The following is a 19,037-nucleotide window of genomic DNA, read 5'->3' on the forward strand; positions in this document are numbered from 1 at the left end:
CTCTATAAGAGATCTGGCAGCAGTCATCAAGGAGCTTTACTGTCTGAGGAATGAGGAAGGACGGGAAATCAGAGCCTGGCTGGGCTCAGAAAGAATGTTAGCAGCTCTGGTTGGCCACCCCCTCAGAGTTCTCCCCTTAGCACCAACTCAGAAAGATCCAAATCCCTGGTGCAGTTGGGAGGAGGAACCACAGATGATATGATACATCCTGCCCTGCCTGCTTCCCGACATTTTGCACATGGGTCTGTGGTCCAGGACCCATGACCCAGAGCTCATGTAACAGCCTGGTTTGCTCTGTCAGTGCAGGTGGGCTCCACCTCAGCCCGCAGTGGGACTATGCTCTGAGCATCTGCCTAGGATCCTCCTCTTACTGGCACAGGGAGATCTCTCTGCCTGGGGATAGGGGAAGAATCTGTGGGTCAAGAGAGGTTGGAACCTGGTTGGCCAGGGCAAGAGGAGGCTTGGCTGGCCAGACTGAGGGGTAGACCTGACTCAGGGATGAATCCAGTCCTGCAGGCCACAGTTGGGCATCAGGAACCAGCTCTGCCTGAGAACAGTTCTGGCTGGGACCTTGGGATGTGTCTTAGAAGCAAATCTGGTCCAGGGCACAGTTTTCCTGACAGTGGACCAGTCTCACCTGTCCCCAGCAGTCATTAAGGAATTGCTAGGTTCATGTTTGTATCCGGGGCAGCTCAGACCTGAGAGGTGCAGTTTGGGAAAGCAGTTTAGGGGAGGGAAGAATATGCTCATTCCCCCGCTGGACTCTGTTGTTAGAGAAAATGCAAGAAAAATGGAGCTCCTTTCCCAGGTAGTGACACTAGGGCAATGTCTGTGTTGACACCAGATACACTCAATTTGGAAAGCAGGGTAACCTCAAAGCTTAAGTCAGTATATGGGGAGTGATCTCCTCCCAGAGGACTGTCCTGGCTAGCTACAGTGGCCTCTGCTGTGGGGTCCAGGGAAGTGGAGTCTGCAAGGCTCAGTTTTGCTCCCTAACACTTTATAACCCTATCACCTCTTCCAGCCTCCTGCCTGATGCCACCCTGGTGACCTTGCCTTGACAGCCATAATAGACACCGGTGACGAGGGAGGGGTTCCTCCCACCTCTAACTAGTCCCCTGAGCTTCGAGTAGAACTAACCCAAGTTTTGGTGCTTGCTGAGGAAGGGCCCAGCTCCCCCATCCCCTTCCTGTATCTCCGGGACCTAACTGAGCCACCTGGCCTCATCTGGGGATCGGGAGCTCTGGAAATTGTTTCTAGAGCTCCACACCTGTGACCCTGCAACCTCAACCAAAACAAAAGCTGTAAATAACTTGTCATCTTCCCCTCAGTCTTCTCCTCCGACTCTGGATCCTCAGGAGGCCAGTTGGCTGGGCTGGGAAGGAGCTGTTTTCCTTGTCAAAACTTTCTGTCCCATACGTGACAATGGGTTTGACAGGGCTTGCATCAGGCAGGAGATTGAGAGAGGTGACAAGGTGGAGAAAGTGTTGGTGAGAAATGCTGAGCTGTGAACCTCCCGACTCCCACCCCCAGCCCCACAGCAGAGCACACTGTGGCCAGTCGAGGCAACCCCTGCAACACACAGAGGTTAGGTGGAGAAGGGGAATTCCAGGCCTGGCCTGTGCTTTAAGGTCACCCTGATTCCATCACCCCACCTACCTTCAACACTAACACAGACATCATGCTGTGGTTCTTGCAGTCTAACCCTCTGGATTGTACGTGACTTGTGAGCAGGGAACATGCTGGTGAACTCTGTAGGTTGTACCAATTGCTTAATACAGTGTTCTGCACACAGTAAGCATTTAATAAATGCAATTGAATGATTCACTGATTGATTCAATCATTTATACCTGCTCATGTCTTTCCTATCCTAAACACGCAATCCCTTGACCCCATGATTCCCTCCAGTTACCGCCCTTTCATTTTCTTACCATATCTCTCCAAATTCTTTGAGCAAGTTGTCTGCACCAGCTGTCTCCACTTCCTCTCCTCCAATTCTCTCCTTGACACTTCCAATATGGTTTCTGCCCCATGCGCTTCATGGAAACTGCCCTCAAATGGGTCACCAGTGATCTCTTTCTTGACAAATCAAAGGACCTCTACTCCATCCCAATCCTCTTTGACCTTTCAGCTTCCTTCAGTACTATCAACCACCCCCTTCACTTGGAAGCATTATCCAACCTCGGCTTCATTGACACTGTCCTCTCCTGTTTCCTCTCCTATCTCCCTGGTTGATCCTTCTCAGTCTCTTTCATGGGCTCCTCTTCTGCCTCCTACCCACTACGTTTGGGAGTCCCTCAAGATTCAGTTCTGCATCGCCTTCCATTCTCCACCTACACATACTCTGCTGCAGAACTCATTCACTGCCACGGCTTCAGCTGCCATCATTATGAAGATGATTCCCTAATCTGAATCTCCAGACCCTGTTCTCCGTACTTCTCTTCAAACTCACAGTTTCTTCTCCCTTCAGGACATCTTCACCTTGATGTCTATCCAACACCTGAAATTTAACAAGTCTGTCCCAAGGTGAACCTGGGGTACCCACCATCTCAGGATCACATGCTATCTCATAACCGCCTAAACCATCAAGGCAGAACTCAGAAGTGTGGGTGGGCTACTGCCCCCACAACTAAAACCGCTAGATTGATAGCCCATGCCGGGAATAGAGAAGGTGTCCATCGCCCCCATGCCATTCAAATTAGGTATTGAGGATGCAGGGAGGGCAGGGATTAGATAAACTGAGGCCAGAAGCTGGAATGGCCTAGGGGAATAGGAGCATAGGATCGAGACTTGCAGCAGCCAGCTGTGCCCATTCTGCCCAGAATGTGGGATGCCCGTTCTGTCTGTACCAAGTGAGGAGCTGTGGGATAGGTGAGTGTCCCGCAGAATGCTCACGGGCCTGAAAGCTAGGGCGCTTGGCCAAGGGTGCCTCCCAAGTGGGAGGCATTCGTAGGTGGGAGTTAGTTGCCTCACCACGTTCGAACAAAGCATAAGTGAATTCCTCTCGGGTGGGACCCAAGTGTTTTGCCATGCACGAGTAACACACATACATATTCCTCCTGACAGAAAACTCCAATATCATTAAATATTCATATTCTTCCTCCTAAAAGGGAGGTTCAGTTTGCCATATCCAAAATAGTCAAATAATTCAGCTCACAGTATAACTTTTGTATAAAACTCAGACTTTCTGCCCCCGGTCTCTCTCTTTTGCCAAGCTGATTGCTGAATGAATCCATCCCCGGGCAATGTGTGACAGATGCACAGGTCGAGAGGGTGGCATTTGAGAGGAGGTGAGTGACCTCCTCTAGAGATAGTGCTAGGAAAGTGAGAGAGTTGAAGATGGGGCCGGAAGTGGGAGAGACTGAGGAGGGGCAGGGTCCATTTTAGGGCACTCACACCTGATGGAGTTAATTGTTTTAATAAAGTTGGTGGCCAGGTCACTGGGAGCAAGGAATGGAGGATGCAAGGCGACAGGGGGCCTGAGGAGGGAGGTAAATGTCTGGAAAATCCGACAAGGGCGACGGGCATGGGTATCAATAAAGGTGGAGAAACAGTTCTGCCAGGCAGAGGGGCGGGCAGAGTTAAGCCTGCAAGGTTAAACCTGCAGTGGACAAAGTCACCCTGATGTTTAGATTTCTTCCAGCAGTTCTATGCAGCTCGAGCACAGGAGCAAAGGAGGTGGACTGTGCAGGTGATCCAGGGCTGTAGGTTAGTGGCATGAGATTGACAAAGAGTAAAGAGGTTAGTGTTGAGAGCCTCTATTTGGTCCTTCTGGGAGGGTAGTTTGGATATGGAGGCTAAGTGCTATGAAAAGCAGTACAACTTAATGGAAAGAGCATGGGCTTGGGAGTGAGAGGTCATGGGTTCTAATCCCAGATCTGCCATTTGTCAGCTGTGTGACTTTAGACAAGTCACTTAACTTCTCTGTGCCTCAGTTACCTCATCTGAAAAATGGGGATTAATACTGTGAGCCCCACGTGGGACAACCTGATTAGCTTGTCTCTTCCCCAGTGCTTGGCACATAGTAAGCACTTAATAAATACCATCATTATTATTATTATTTTGTAGTGGAGTTGAAAAAATTGGATGGGGTCCAGAGATCAGAGGTCTCAGTGATGGAACAGTACAGATTTAAGAGGAAGAATGATGTGGGCGAGGAGGTAAGAGAGGAGGCTGTGGTCAGATAGTGGGGTTTCAGAGTTGGTGAGGGTAGAGATTGTGCAGTGGTTAGAGATAACGAGATCAAGTGTGTGTCTCAGTTGGTGAACTGGGGAGGAGAAGGAGGTAAATGGAGTTGAGGCATGATAGAAGGTGGGTAGCAAAAGTGTCATCAGGATCACCTATGTGGATATTGAAGTCCCCAAAGATCAGTGACACTAATGTTAAGACACTAAACCTAGGAAAGGTCCAGGGAAAACGTGCAAGAGGGTAGATGGATAAAGACCATAACAATGATAGCAGAAAAACCATTAGAAAGGTTGCAGGTTATGGCAGAGGACAGGATGTTCTGGAGGAAGTATATCCATGGAGTCACTATGAATCGGAAATGACAACAGCACTTAATAATAATAAGAAGAAAGGTCAATGTGGGCATGGAGAAAGAGGGAAGGAATATGAGTGATATTTGCTTGCATAGGTTCCTTCAATCTCTAGACACCAGAGGTTTCCTTTCTTTCCCAAGGAGGCTCTGAAGAAAATTAAGAAATTTAAAAAGATTCCCTGCTATGAATCAGATTATATCAAGAATTTTTGAGAGAAGGGAGACAGATTAGAAATTTCAAACCAAGGGAATAATGCCCAACCTCTGAAGCCACACCAGCAGTTCTAAGCTTCTTTCCATAAAAGACACATGCCCTGAATATGAACCATTCTATACACATTGGTACACAGAAGGTGTACACAATCCACTCACATTCATCCATGGCGTGACTATCAGATTACACATCAGAGACTCCTTGCCTGGGACCAAAGCTGACCTCTCATCAGAGGCTACAAGTGCTGAGAAACACGCACTTACTATTTATTGTAATTATTTTATAGTACTTACTTGAAAGAGTGGGAAGTAAAAATATAAACCTGATTACACCTCTTGATTGGAATGTGGATTTTGGATGCTTGTGAATTTTAGATGTACTGATTTTCAATATGCTGGTTCAAAATCTAAACCTATACAAGTAAGAGTATCATAACTGACAGAAAAATCAGTAATGAAAACAAACTTAAACTAAGGTCAGATCAAATTATTGAAAGTTCAGGTAATCAAGAAAAATTGGATTTTGACCTTTTGGGCTAAATGGACAGTTTTGCTTGGTCAGCCAGGCCAATTTATAACCTTATTATTCTCAAAAATCAAATTCAGGTTTGGATAATCAGTTGTTTCTGATAACATATGCTTGGATAATTGGTTTTTTTATTACATTTTGGTCTCCCTTCCCAAGACGTTTTGAGAAAGTTGTAGAAAAAAGTTCTGAGCCATCAGACAGTTTATACCTTATGTATAGTTCACAGCAGTGCTACCATCGGTTTGTGTTTCCCCTTTCTTGAGATGACTAGTCTAATCGAAAGTCTACATTTGGATTTATGAACTGGCATAGAAGCAGAGATTTACTTTGAACAGGGGTCAATTAAATATTCTAGTAAAAGGGTAGAAAAAACCTTCCTAGCAAAATATGCTTGTGTTGATCTGGGCAATTTTATACTACACTTTTTGGGGGAAAATATTGTAGTCAGTTTCTCTTACCTCTGTCTGTCTCAACGCAAACACCAAGAAATCAGGTTCAGGGGTTTGCTTTTGTTAACACCTGAAAAATGTAATACCCCTTTCTCATTATTACCAATATTCGGATTTTTAAATTAGTTGTTTGATTCAAATCTACTGTATATGCTGTAGAGTTTTCAAGCTTTAGTTATGACTCACGCTTCAATGGAAATTGGACTAGCATACATGATTCACTGTCCAGTCACCACATGATTAAATTATTCTTTTAGTACACTTTTCAATGGGCTATTGCTTTTTAGTGCTGGTATTTCTTACAGCAAGCTGTCACTGAAATAACTGCTACAGAGTCTTCATCTTTAATGCCTCCCTTCCTCTTCTCCTAACCTTTTGAAGTGTTTTGACTGAACTAAAATGGAGTGATTACAATCCATTACAAGTGAACAGTAGATAGGGAGGATTTCATGACAGAGCTCTAGCATGGTAACACAAGGTGTCTTTTTGCTGGATAGGAATATCATTCTGAAAAGTAGGTGCAAATGTACATATTAAAAACATAATTGAAAATCTTTTATTACTGGTACATATATACAGTGCTACCTTGTCAGGATGTGCTTCTATCTCTGAGTTTTACCACTTATATCAGTATGGTTTAATTTTTGTCTCTTGGGACCACATTAAAACATTTTTACAAGAAGATTCCCTTTGGAAAACTATATTTATGTAGCAGTCTTTAGCTTAACGCTATTTTCATGGAAACGATTTTGAGAGCTAACCAGGTTATAGCAGGACTACTATGATCCAGAAAATCAATCTATTTTTAAAATTGCTTGTTTCATTGGATTGTTAAATTAAACTTCTCACATTTAGACTTGATTTTAAAGGAAGCTGGAAAATTACGCAACAATATGAGTGATTATTTGGAAAATTATAATGAAAACTCATTAATTAATTAATTTATTCAATCGTATTTATTGAGTGCTTACTGTGTGTACAGCACTGTAGTAAATGCTTGGAAAGTACAATGCAACAATAAAGAGAGACAATCCCTACCCACACAAGGTTTACAGTATAGAGGTGGGGAGACAGACATCGAAACAAGTAAATGGGCATTAAAATAAATCAAAAGAATTGTAGATATATACATTTATACATAAGTGCTGTGGGATGGAAAGGGGGAAGAGCAGAGGGAGAGAGGTGAGGTGATGGAGGGAGCTGAGGAAAAAGAGGGGGCTTAGTCTGGGAAGGCCTCCTGGAGAAGGTGAGCCTTCAGTAGGGCTTTGAAGGGGGAAAGTGTGATTGTTTGGCAGATTTTAAGAGGGAGGACATTCCAGGCCAGAGGTAGGACGTGGGCCAGAGGTCGATGGCGGTACAGGTGAGAACAAGGCACATTGAGAAGGTTAGCACAAGAGGAGTAGAGTGTATGGGCTGGGATGTAGAAGGAGCAAAGGGAAGTGAGGTAAGAAGGGGCAAGGTGATGGAGACCTTTAAAGTCAATAGTGAGTAGTTTTTGTTTGATACAGAGGTTGAAAGGCAACCACTGGATATTTTTGAGGGGGCGGTGGGTGTGGGGGGTGGCATGCCCAGAATGTTTCTGTAGAAAGATAACCCGGGCAGTAGAGTGACGTATGGACTGAGGTGGAGAGAGGCCAGAAGTTGGGAGGTCAGAAAGGATGCTGATGCAGTAATCCAGTCGGGATGGGATGAGTGACTGTACTAACGTGGCAGCAGTTTGGTTGAAGAGGAAAGGGAGGATCTTGTCGATGTTGTGAAGGTAGGACTTGGTGATCGATTGGATATGTGGGATGAATAAGAGAGCAGATTCAAGGATGGCACCAGGTTTATGGTTTTATGGGACAGGAAGGATGGTTGTGCAGTCCACAGTGTTGGAAAAGTTTGGGAGAGGACAGGGTCTGGAAGGGAAGTTATGGAGCTTTGACTTGGACATGTTGAGTTTGAGGTGGTGGGATGACATTCAAGTAGAGATATCCTAAAAGCAGGAGGAGATGCTATCCTGGAGGAAGGAAGAGAGAACAAGGGAGGGTTTATAGATTTGGATGTCATTCGTGTAGAGTTTATAGTTGAAGCCGTGGAATTGAGTTCTACTAGAGAGTGAGTGTAGCTGGAGAATACAAGGGGACCAAAACCTGAACCTTGAGGGACCCTTACAGTTAGGAGATGTGAAGGGGAAGAGGAGCCCGCGAAGGGGAATGAGAATTAATGGCCAGAGAGACAAGAGGAGAACCAGGAGTGGATGGAGTCAGTGAAGCCAAGGTTGGATAACGTGTTGAGGACAAGGCAACAGTCCACAGTGTCAAAGACAGCTGAGAGGTCGAGGGGGATTAGGATGGAGTAAGAGCTGTTGGATTTGGCAAGGAGGACATTGGTGACCTTTGAGAGGGCGGTTTCAGTGGAGTGGATCGGGCAGAAGCCAGATTGGAGGGGGTCCAGGAGAGAGTAGGAAGAGATGAATTCTAGGCAGCGAGTGTAGATGACTCGCTCAGGGAGTTTGGAAAAGAAGCGTAGGAGGAAGATGGGGTGATAACTGGAGGGGATTTTGGAGTCAAGGGAGGGTTTTTTTTAGGATAGGGGAGACGTGGGCATGTTTGAAGACAGTGGGAAAGAAGCCACTGGACAGTGAGCGGTTGAAGATGGTAGTTAAGGAGGGAATGAGGGCAGGGGCAAGAGTTTTTATAAGGGGCCAAGGAATGGGGTCCGATGCGCATGTGGAGGGGGTGTCACTTGAGAGGAGGCAGGACCTATACTCTACCGATACTGCTGGGAAGGATGGGAAAGTTGAGAACGGGGTCAAGAGGAGGGAGATGGAGGAGGCGGAGGTCTGATTTTAGGGAGCTCAGACCTGATGGCGTTAATTTTCTTAATGAAGTAGATGGTCAGATCGTTGAGGATATGTGATGAGGAGGGACACGATGAGCCTGATGTTTAAATTTCCACCAACAGCGTTCAACGGCTTGAGCATAAAAGCAAAGGAGGCAAACTTTGCAGGTGATCCAGGACTGTGGGTTAGTGGTGCTAGTGCGAAGAAAGAATAGAGCGCATGGCTTGCATTGAGTAGAGAGGGTGGTGCTGAGGGCATCTATTTGATCATCATGAGTGGGTAGAATGGGTATGGAGGCTAGGTGGGTATTATCCACTGTGAGAGATAGCAGGGGATGAGAGAACAGAGGTCTCTGTGGGGAGTAATACAGATTAATGGGAAGGAGGAGTGTGGAAGAAGAGGCAAGTGAGACGGTTGAGGTCAGAGAGAGGGATTTCAGAGTTAGTGAGGGTAGAGGTTGTGCAACGGTTAGAGATGATGAGTTCGAATGTGTGTCCAAGTTGGTGGAGAAGGAGGTTGGTGGATTTGAGGATTGAAAGAAGGCGGACGGCAGAGGAATCACTAGGTACATTTATCTGGATGTTGAAGTCTCCAATAATCAAAGTGGGCATGGAAAAAGAGAGAAGGAAGGTGAGAAAGGGGTCAAATTGGAGGTGGGACCTGGGGGGCTGTAGATGATGGCTACAAAAATCTGGAGGCGGTGGTAAAAGCGGATGATATGGGCTTCAAAGGAGGGGAAAGAAAGGGTAGGGGGAGGATGTATAGTGTGAAAGCCTCATTGGGACGCGAGAAGGAAGCCGATACCTTCTCCTTTCCCAGTGTTGCTGCCTAACTTTCAACCAAACCCATTTCACATCCTCCACATCTGTTCTTGAGGTTTTAGCTTTCCAAGATGCAAAAGATGGTGTAATAATCAGGAAGACTGTCAATTCCACTCTGCAGATTTTGAGTGACAGTAGAGACTACGTAGATATGCAGTTCTCCACTATTCAACTCAGCAACAGTGCATTTATAGCAGATCTTTTCATAGTTGCACCACAGTCCATGGTTGGGCAAACATCAGATGCTCTCACAATCATGTACTCCCCACACCTACGCAACCACAAGCAGACACATATCCCTTGCGCTTCACTTTGCTCGGTTCCACAGTCACTCCACACCCACGCATGCAGTCAAGTTATGGGCATCCGTCCCTTTCTCAGCAGCATACCTACACTTTCGCACCTATGACTAAAGCTTTGTAAGTCAGAAACACAGCACAAATTCACCCAGCACATTCACACCCACTCCAAACCTAACCAATAAAATTATCTCACATCTCTTGAGACCTAACTACCACATATTCCCTCTCTCATATGTGAACACATGCCATGTATGTTGAAGACCTATACCCTTTGACCCTTTGATTTTCTTTTTTGTATTAAAGAAAAAGATCCAGGTCAAAAACCAAAACAGGAACTGCTCAGCTTTCTGTTCCGTATGTAATTTAAAGCATGAAAAAGGGAAGGTGGCACAGCAGAATGGGAGGTCAGGAAGAGTCAGGTAAATATAGCATTTAAATGTAGAAAAAAGTGTCTCAATCATTTATTATAATACAGATCCTCAGTAAATTTGGGGCCTGGATAATTTGGGGCCTGGATTACCTAAATAACAAAAGCTCTCACACCTGGTTTTACAGTGTAAGTGCATCACAATCAAATATCTTTCTAATTTAACTTGGGTGGCTGTGAATTTTCTGCATTAAGGAAATAGATTTTCTTCAACAATTACGTCCCCGTACTCTTTTCCTCTAAGTATTATTATTACCTTTAAGTAATCATCCGTGGTATTTATTGAGTACTTGTGCAGAGTACAGAGCACTGTACTAAGAACGTGAGAGGGGAGAAGTGGGGGAGAAAGGGCAGAAGGGAGATCCCCAGCAGAGAGGTGCTGATGTGGCGGGGGGGGGGGGGCGGGGGGAGTTTGACACATGTGGCACTTGGCTCCGCCCCGCGACGTGTTTGCGCTGCAGATGCTGCTGCAGACAACCATTGCAGCCCTTGCCGCCATCGTCCCCTCCACCTTCTCCCCACTCCTCCTACCCAAACGTTAATGAGCGCTTATGGTGTGTGCAGCAGTATACTAAGCGTTTGAGAGGACACTGCACAAAAGTAGGTATAGATGATCCCTGACCACAAGAAGATTGTAAACTGGAGGGGGAGGCAGGCAGTAAAATAAATTGCAGATGGATATGTGCCTAGATGGTAAATTGGCCTCTTAGACAAGGGCTGCTACTAGGGGAAGAGTATTGCCTTCACTAGCACTGTCAGCATCTTCACCCTCATTGTGTGGATTGAAGAACCAATGGTGACAATGAAGGCAGCAGCATCTGAAAGGGAAGCACTTATACTCTCCTCGCCATCCCTGTTCACTCTCATTCCATTGCTGAAGTCAGTTGTTTCAGACGTATCACTCTCTCCTCAAACTCCCTGTCCTCCCACACCCACTATCTCTTGCCCCTAGCAACCTGGACACTTTTTTCATTGATAAAATGGAAATGATCAGGTGTGATCTCCCTAAAATCTCTCCTGCTGCTCTCCAGTCCCTCTCTCCTCCTGCTCCCTTTTCAACTCTCCCATCGTTCCCAGCCTTATCTCAAGAGAGATCCCCTGCATTATCTAAATATTTGCCCCTTCCACCTGCACCCCTACCCCAACCCTTCACACCTTATCAAAACACTTGCCCCTCTTCTCCCCTCACTGACCATCATCTCCAACCATTCATTTTCCAATGGCTTCTTCCCCACTCCTTTCAAACATGCTCATGTGTCCCCTAGCCTAAAATAACACTCTCCCTTGACCTCATGGCTACCTTCAGTTACTACCCCATCTCTCTCCTACCTTTAATGAAGCACCTCTTGGCTCTCTGGTTGCTAGTGTAAGTGAATTCTGATTTTAAATTGAGGCACCCTAGGCTAGGGGTTCATAGCAACAGCTCTTCTTCAGACTTGCTTTGGACGCATGGCCTGGCTAGCTCCAACTCGATAATTGGGTCTTAGCCTAGATGACTCTATTTTGCTCAAGGACCTAACCTAAGTAACTCCATTTTGACCAAGGACTGTATCTTATCAGTATTAAGCAAGAAGTTCCGAGTAGACAAGACATCTTATCAGACGTTCCTGCTCATCAAACCGAGTAAACAGGATGTTGTTAAATTGCTACACTTCCCCTGGAGTCTGATTGGTTGAAGCTGTAATAAAGTCTGAAATTGGAGATGGGATCGGGGCTGTTCATCATTCGTACACCCTGGTTCTGCTCTCTGTGACAGTCGGGAAAAGGTGAGTTTGGTGGGGTGGCAGAGACTGGGAAGGTTACTTGTTTTGATTTTTCAGAAACATTCCTTGTATCTTCCTTCATCATCAATCGTATTTATTGAGCGCTTACTGTGTGCAGAGCACTGTACTAAGCGCTTGGTTAGTACAAGTTGGCAACATATAGAGACAGTCCCTACCCAACAGTGGGCTCACAGTCACATGGGTGGACAGCCACTTTCATGCCTTTCTGCTCTGGTGACTTGTCCCTTTCGAGTCCTTCTTCCTTTGACCTTACCAGGGTCTTGGGACACCCGTGCTTACAACTCTGTCCTCTATCTTCTGACTGGTCATTTGTACGCCACTGGGGTGAACGGACTAGTCGTGACCTCACATTTCCAACACTAGTGAAAAAAATACAGCAGACAGCAAGGACTGGGGTAGGGGTTGGGCAGTGCAGCCACTCCCCTCCTGAGCCCTTTGTTAACAGAAGCACTGCCCCTTCATTGCTGACACCCTCACATTGCATCTCCACTATCCGATAATGCCCGCTCTTGGGCTTATGCTTATATGGGATTGAAATTCAACTGATTCCAACTTACTCCCAGCACTGAAAGAGCACGTCACACTGATTTGTGAAGCAAAGGTCATCAGATTCTGTTATGCAACAACCATGATGAAATAAAGAACCTGGAAGTTTTGAAAGGTGAGTTTGGAGAATAAAAGGGAACAATGGAGGGGGGATATAGAGGGGAAATGAGTACAAACTGAAAGAGCAGAGCACAACCATTAGTATTGGTTCCTAGCTTGCTTCCAACTCCAAGGGGCCACTTTAGCTTCGTGGCACCTCTGTGGTCCTTCTCCCCTTGGCCACCTAGCTCACCCTACTCCAATGAGAGGTAGGATTATAACTTTGGCAGTAAAATCCCAGTAGGTGGTAGCAAGAAATCAGGAACTGGTTTCTCCTGAGCCTTTATCACTGTAACCTTTCTGCCCAGGAAACATGAATGATACAGAAGTAGAGAGTGTGGGCCCTTTTGGTTGGTTGAGTTTATGGTATGTGTTAAGTGGTTACTATGTACCAGGCACTGTATTAAGCTCTGGGGGTAGATAAAGGCTAATCAAGTTGGACACAGTCCCCATCCAATGTGGGGCTCACAGTCTTAATTCTCAGTTTTCAGATGAGATACCTGAGGTCCAGAGAAGTGAAGTGACTTGCTCTCTAACTCTGTGCGACTCTCTCTAGCCATGCTGGAAGTAGGTCGTAATAAGTTGGAACTCAAATCCAGTAGACAGGTGGCAGAGCTGTGATTAGAACCCAGTTCTTCTGACTCCCAGGCCTGTGCCCTACCCACTAAGCCATGCTGTTTTCCCTTGGAGCACTGGGAGGTGTGTAGGAGGGAATAAGGGACAGGGCAAGTATTTTGATTGGAGAAGCAGCATGACATAGTGGATATAGCGTGGGTCTGGAAGTCAGAAGGTCATGAGTTCTAAACCTGGCTTTGCCACTTGTCTGCTTTGTGACCATTCATTCATTCATTCAATCATATTTATTGATCATTTATTGTGTGCAGAGCACTGTACTAAGCGCTTGGGAAGTACAAGTTGTCAACATATGGAGACGGTCCGTACCCAACAGTGGACTCACAGTCTAGAAGGGGGAGACAGACACAAAACAAAATATATTAACAAAATAAAATAAGTAGAATAAATATGTACAAGTAAAATAAATAAATAAATAGAGTAATAAATATGTACAAACATATATACATATATACAGGTGCTGTGGGGAGGGGAAGGAGGTAAGGCGGGGGGATGGGGAGGGGGACGTGCTGTGGGTAAGTGACTTCACTTCTCTGTGCCTCAGTTACCTCATCTGTAAAATAGGTATTCAAACTGTAAGCCCTAAGAGAGACAGGGATTGTGTACAAACCAATTTGCTTGTTTCCATCTCAGTGCTTAGTACAGTGCCTGGCACATAGTAAGCTCTTAACAAATACCATTATTTTATTATTATTACTAGTATTGATTAGGTGTTTTGAAAGGATGGGATCGGGAACGTGTCTACCAATTATTTCATATTGTACCCTTCCAAGCGCTTAATACACTGCTCTTCAGGCAGGAAATGCTGAATGAATACAATTTATTGTTTGTTTGATTGAGCTATCTGCCTCCCGTCTGCGATGCTCCCTGTCATGGACCTGAAATTCCACGCACCTATAGCTTCTGAACAGCAGGTGGCAGTGCAGAGTGAAGCTGGCGAAGCTCTCCACCGTCTTGGCAACCCGACTCTTGGCCCGGGGAATGCGGACACAGGGAAAGGGAGGCGTGGAGGGGAAAACAGGAACAAGGCATGCTTCCCTCTCATCCCTCCCTGCGTTCCTCTGACATCCGATTCTCCCACGATCAAAGCCCGGGCATGCCATGAGGGAGGAGGGGTAGAAAGCTGCGGGTGATTGGGTGAGGTTCGTGGCAGAAACGAGTGAGCTTTTTCACAGACGTAAGCAAGCAAACACAGACAAGGCATGCAAATTCTGTCTTCTTGCTTGCGTTGCAATTGAAGTCCGATTTTCCCATCTTAGGTTAGGCTGGCGTGAAAGAGTGGACAGGTCCCATTTCCCGAACTGGTGGTTCATGCAAGGGTTCACAGATGGAAGCAGTATGGCGTAGTGGGTAAAGCCCAGGCCTGAGAGTCAGAAGGTTATGGGTTCTAATCCTAGCTCCTCCACTTTTCTGCTGAGTGACCTTGGGCAAGTCACTTAAATTCTCTAGGCCTCGGTTATCTCATTTGTGTCCAACCCTATTTGCTGTATCTACCCCAACGCTTAGTACAGTGCCTGGCACATAGTAAGCGCTTAAAAGTACCATAATTATTATAGTACGTGTGCTTTACAGACTGTGATACTGCTCTCAAGTGAATTCCTCCAAGATAATCCAATTCGGTGCCGTGGCTTCGAGCTGATTTTGACCCGATTTGGCAGAGGTTTTGAGGATGGTGCGGGCGGTGGGAGAGGCAGGTTTGGGTTTACGCTGCTGACCTCACCCAGAAAGCAGCTCTGTCTCCTGGTGCAGGCAGTCCAGAGCACCGAACAACTCTCCCAGCTCCCCCCATTCTGAGGGGCTTGGGTTAGGGTTTGTGGAGTCAGTCAGGAGCGGGAGTGGGATCCAGGAATGGGAAAATGCAGGGCCTGGCGGCTGGGACCACCCTGGTTCCTTGAGTTCTGTGTGTCCCAATTTGATCTTCTAGACTGTGAGCCCACTGTTGGGTAGGGACCGTCTTTATATGTTGCCAATTTGTACTTCCCAAGCGCTTAGTACAGTGCTCTGCACATAGTAAGCGCTCAATAAATACGATTGATGATGATGATGATGATGAGTTCCCACTCCGGGGAGATAGAAATGACAAGATTTAGTAATAATGTTGAATGTGTAGGTTGAATGTGAGAGATCAATCAAGGATAACAACAAGGGTATGGGCTTGTGCGGTAGGAAGGCTGATGGTGCTGTCTACGGTGACAGGACAAATGGGGGAGGACAAGGTTTCATGGGATGATAAGAAGTTCTGTTTTGGACAGGTTAAGGTTAAGGTGAGGGTAGGGCATCCAAGTAGAGATGTCTTGAAAGCAGGAGGAAATATAAAACTACAGAGAAGGAGAGAGTTCAGGGCTGGAGATTTACATTTGGAAATCATCTGCATGGAGATGGTAATAATAATAATATTTGATAAGTGCTTACCATGTGCCAGCCATTGTACTAAGCGCTGAGGTGGATACAAGCAAATAGGGTTGGACAAAGTCCCTGTTGCCAAAGAAGCTCACAATCTCAATTCATAGTTTACAAATGAGATAACTAAGGCACGGAGAAGGGAAGTGACTTGCCCAATGTCACATAGCAGACAGGAGGTGGAGCTGAAATTAGAACCCTTCCCCTTCTGACTTCCAGGCCCCTGCTCTATCTACTACATAATGCTTGTGAACATGCTATGCCATGCTGCTGGGGTAGATGAAGCCATGCAAAAGAATGAATTCTCCAAGGAAGTGGGTGTAGATGGGGAATAGAAGGGGACCCCGAACTGAACCCTGGAGGACCCCCACTGTTAGAGGGGAAGGAGGCAGAGGAGGAGTCAGCGAAAGAGCCCGAGAATGAGTAGCCAGAGAGATAAGGAGGAGAACCAGAAGAGGACAGTGTCAGTGAAGCCAGAGTTGAATAATCCTTCCAGGAGAAGGGGATGGTCGACAGTATCGAAGGAAGGTGAGAGGTGGAGTAGAGGCCATTGGATTTGGCAAGAAAGAGAATATTGGTGACCTATGAGAGGGTGGTTTCTGTGGAGTAGAGGGGACAGAAGACAGATTGGAGGGGGTCAAGAAGACAGTTGGAGGATAGGAACTTGAGACAATGGGTGTAGACAATACACTCATGAATTTTGGAGAGGAATGGTAAGAGGGAGCTGAGGCGATAATTGTGAGGAGTTGAAGGCAAACTACATTCCCTTTTCCAGGCTTAATCTTTGTCTTGGTCAAGGGAGAGTGCTTTTTAGGTTAAGGGAAACACTGACATCTTTGAAAGCAGGGTGGAAGAAACTATTGGAGAGAGAACAGTTGGAGATGGCAGTCAGAGAGGGGAGAAGGGAGAGGGAAAGTGTTTTGAGAAGGTGTGAAGGAATGTGGTCAGATGCGCAGTTGGAGGGGGTGGATTTTGAGAGAAGGCAGGAGATCTCCTCTAGAGATCGCCATCTCTCTCCTCGCTCTCTCTTTAAGAGATTCCTCTCACACTTTGGACTTTATCCTCCAGTTCTGTCCTACCCTCGTTTGTCACTGTATTGCATCCTGAAATGGAGACCCTCTCAGAAGAGTGTAGGGAGTTTATGAAGGAAAATGGGTGGACTGTTATTCGCTGGGGTAGTGAATGGATTCAGGGGATATGGGGAGATCAGAAAACCACAGATGCCGAGCAGAAGGGGACCAAGATTCAGCCTGGGAAAGAGAACGGATTTCGCCATCAGCCTCCTTTTTTGCCTTACCAATGGGAATCATGGAAACCCTATGGTGGTCCATGGTCAGAACCAAGACTGAGGTTCATCCGGAAGACTGGGGTCCCCCATATATAAATTCTGGTCTTCCTTGGAGGACTTAATAGTAACTCGGGATCCCCTAAGGGAAATAGTGACTGACACCACCCACAGTGTGTCTGTGGGGCGGCTCACGATGGCCCCCAGTTCCTTCTGATGGTTTTAGATAGTACCCCAGGAACAAACGTGACAGAACCAACCACCCAGATCTTATTGGAATGGTCGAGGAAACGCTGGAGTATTCAGATGGGAGATCGTCAGGTGCTTTCCAAGGTGAGAGCAATGTTGACAGAAAAGAATAATGATAATAATAGTAATAATGATAATTATGGTATTTGTTAGGCGGTTACTATGTGCCAAGTGCTGTTCTAAGCGCTGGGGTATATACAAGGTAATCATGTTGTCCCACGTGGGGATCACAGTCTTAGTTCCCATTTTACAGATGAGGTAACTAAGGCACAGAGAAGTTAAGAGATTTGCCCAAGATCACACAGCAAGTCACTACAAATCCTATACCCTACACTGAATGTCCCTGACAGGATTTCCCTCTCCTTTTGCCCTGCCATTGCAATAAAATCGGGGTTGAGAAAAATTTTGGATGATGACAACAGCAGCCTTGAACTAATGTACCGAAAATCATTTCCTCTTCAAGCACTCCTGGGTGTTTCTGTCAGGCTGCAGCAGGATCACGTAGCACTTGGGGATGAAGATGCAGCCAAGATGCCCGGTACCAGATGCCAAGCCCCAAGTGAGACAGGCACTGTTCCCAAACTGATTATTATCTTTGTACCCTACCACCTAGTACAATGCATGGCTTACAGTAAGTGCTTAACAAAAACCACACACACAAAAGATCATGTCCCCCAAGGGTCATTCATTCATTCAATCATATTTATTGAACACTTACTGTGTGCGGGGCACTATATGAAGCACTTGAGAGAGTACAATTCAACAATAAACAGACACATTCTGTGCCCACAAATAGCTTCAAGTCTAGAAGAGGAGAAAGATATTAACATAAATACATAAATTACAGATATACATTTAAGTGCTTTGCGGCTGGGAGGGGGAAAGAACAAAGGGAGGAAGTTGGGGTAAAGCAGGAGGGACTGGGAGAAGAGGAAAGGGAGGCTTAGTCAGGGAAGGCCTCTTGGAGATGTGTCCTCAATAACGCTTTGAAGGGGAGGAGAGTAATTGCCCCTCGGGTTTGAGGGGGGAAGGTGCTCCAGGCCAGAGGCAGGATGTGGGTGAGGGGTTGGTGTTGAGATAGGTGAGATCGAGACACAGTGAGAAGGTTAATATTAAAGGAGTTAAGAGTGTGGGCTAGATTGTAGAAAGAGAATAGTGAGGTGAGGTATGAGGGGGCCAGGTGGTGGAATGCTTTAAAGACAATAGTGGGGAGCTTTTGTTTGATGTGGCGGTGGTTGGACAACCACTGGATGTTTTTTAGGAGTGGGGTGACACGGCCAGAACATTTTTCTAGAAATATGATCTGGCCAGCAGTGTGGGGTATGGACTGGAGAGGGTGAGCCAAGAGACTGGGAGGTCAGCAGGGAAGCTGATGTAGTAATCCAGGCAGGGCAGGATGAGTGATTGAATTACTGTGGTAACAATTTGGATAGGGAAGAAAGGATGGATTTTAGCAATGTGGTGAAGGTGGGAACAATAGGATTTAGTGATGGATTGAATCTCTGGGCTGAAGAAAAAGAGGAGTCAAGGATAATGCCAAGGTAATGGACTTGTGAGACAGGAAGGATGGTGGTGCCATCTACAGTGATGAGAAAGTCAGCGGAAGGACAGTATTTGGGTGGGAAGATAAAGAGTTCTATTTTGGGCATGATAAGCTCGAGATGATGGGAGGACATCCAGGTAGAGATGTCTTGAAGTCAAAAGGAAATATAAGACTGCAGAGAAGGAGAGAGATCACGGCTGGAGATGTAGACTTGGGTACCATCATTATAGAGGTGGTAGTTGACGCCATGGGAATGAGTGAGTTCTCCAAGGGAGTGGGTGTAGATGGAGAATAGAAGGGAACCCAGAACTGAACCTTGGGAGACCCCCACACTTAAAGGGTGGGATGCAGATGAGGAATCCATCAAGGAGGCTGAGAATGAACAGCTAGAGA

Source organism: Tachyglossus aculeatus, unplaced genomic scaffold, assembly GCF_015852505.1.
Source record: "Tachyglossus aculeatus isolate mTacAcu1 unplaced genomic scaffold, mTacAcu1.pri scaffold_1_arrow_ctg1, whole genome shotgun sequence".
Lineage (NCBI taxonomy): Eukaryota > Metazoa > Chordata > Mammalia > Monotremata > Tachyglossidae > Tachyglossus > Tachyglossus aculeatus.